The sequence below is a fragment of the Trichechus manatus genome, unplaced genomic scaffold (assembly GCF_000243295.1).
Source record: "Trichechus manatus latirostris isolate Lorelei unplaced genomic scaffold, TriManLat1.0 scaffold00051, whole genome shotgun sequence".
NCBI classification, from domain to species: domain Eukaryota; kingdom Metazoa; phylum Chordata; class Mammalia; order Sirenia; family Trichechidae; genus Trichechus; species Trichechus manatus.
Window position 1 is genome coordinate 9686848 of NW_004443987.1, and position 2064 is coordinate 9688911.

The window sequence follows — 2064 nt, forward strand, 5'->3', positions numbered from 1 at the left end:
TGGTTCTTGTCTTTTGTTTTATTTATGTGATGGATTACATTGATTGTTTTTCTAATGTTGAACCATCCCTGCATGCCTGGTATGAATCCCACTTGGTCATGGTGAATTATTTTTTTGATATGTTGTTGAATTCTATTGGCTAGAATTTTGTTGAGGATTTTTGCATCTATATTCATGAGGGATATTGGTCTGTAATTTTCTTTTAGCAGTGTCTTTACCTGATTTGGTAACAGGGTTATGCTGGCTTCATAGAGTGAGTTTTAGAGTATTCCATCATTTTCTATGCTCGGAAATACCTTTAGTAGTGGTGTTAACTCTTCTCTGAAAGTTTGGTAGAATTCTCCAGTGAAACCATCAGGGCCAGAGCTTTTTTTATTGGGAGTTTTAAAATTACCTTTTCAATCTCTTCTTTTGTTATAGCTTTATTTAGTTGTTCTAACTCTGTTTGTGTTAGCTTAGGTAGGTAGTGAGTTTCTAGAAATTTGTCCATTCCCTTTTGATTTTGAATTTTTTTAGAGCACAATTTTTCATACTATTCTGTTGTGATTCTTTTAATTTCAGTTGGGTATGTTGTGATATCGCCCATCTCATTTCTTATTTGGGTTATTTGCTTCCTCTCCTGTTTTTCTTTTGTCAGTTTGGCCAATGGTTTATAGATTCTGTTGATCTATTCAAAGAACCAGCTTTTGGTCTTGTTAACTCTTTCAGTTGTTTTTCTATCCTCTATTTCATTTAATTCTGCTGTAATTCTTAGTATTTCCTTTCTTCTTGCTCCCAGAGGCTTCTTTTGCTGCTCTCCTACTTGTTCGAGTTGTAGGGTTAATGTTTTGATTTTGATCCTTTCTTCTTTTTGGATGTGTGTATTTGTTGCTATAAATTGACCTCTGAGCACTGCTTTTGTTGTGTCCCAAAAGTTTTGGTAGGATGTGCTTTCATTCTCATTTGATTCTATATATTTCTTTATTCCGTCCTTAATTTCTTGTATAACCCAGTGCTTTTTGGGCAAGGTGTTGTTCAGTTTCCATGTGTTTGATTTTTTTTCCTTGCTTTTTCTGTTATTGATTTCTACTTTTATGGCATTATGGTCAGAAAAGATGCTTTGTAATATTTCGATGCTTTGGATTCTGTTAAGTCTTACTTTATGGCCTAATATGTGGTCTATTCTGGAGAATGTTCCATATGCATTGGAAAAGAAAGTATACTTGGCTGCTGTTGGGCAGAGTGTTTGGTATATGTCTATGAGATCAAGTTGGTTGATTGTGACATTTAGATCTTCTGTGTCTTTATTGAGCTTCTTTCTGGACATTCTGTCCTTCACTGAAAGTGGTGTATTGAAGTCTCCTATTATTTTTGTGGAGCTGTCTATCTCTCTTTTCATTGCTGTCAGAGTTTGTTTTATGTATTTTGGAACTCTGTTATTGGGTGTGTAAATATTTATTATGGTTATGTCCTTCTAGTGTATTGACCCTTTAATCATTATACAGTATCCTTCATTATCCTTTGTGGTGGATTTTACTTTAAAGTCTATTTTGTCAGAGATTAATATTGTCACTTCTGCTTTTTTTTTAGTGTTGTTTGCTTGATATACTTTTTTCCATACTTTGAGTTTTCGTTTGTTTGTGTTTTTAAGTCTAAGGTGTGTCTCTAGTAGGCTGCATAGAGACGGACCATGCTTTCTTATCTATTCTGCCACTTTCTGTCTCTCTTTATTGGTGAATTTAATCAATTTACATTCAGAGTAGTTATTGATAGGTATGACTTTCCTGCTGTCATTTCGATGTCTTTTTTTGTGTTGTTGACAGTTTCTTTGTTCCACTTAATTTTCTGTGCTGAGTCATTTTTCTTTATGTATTTTCTTTTCATCTTTTTTATTGTTGTTGATTTTCTGTTTGCTGAGTCTGTATGTTTTTCTTGTTTTTTATTTTGATGTGTTGGATTGTTAGTTTCCTTTGAGGTTACTTTAATATTTACCCCTATTTTTCTAAGTTTAAAGCAGTCTTTTATTTCTTAATATCGCTTTGACTTCCTCTTCATATGAAACATCTATGACTACATGTTTTAGTC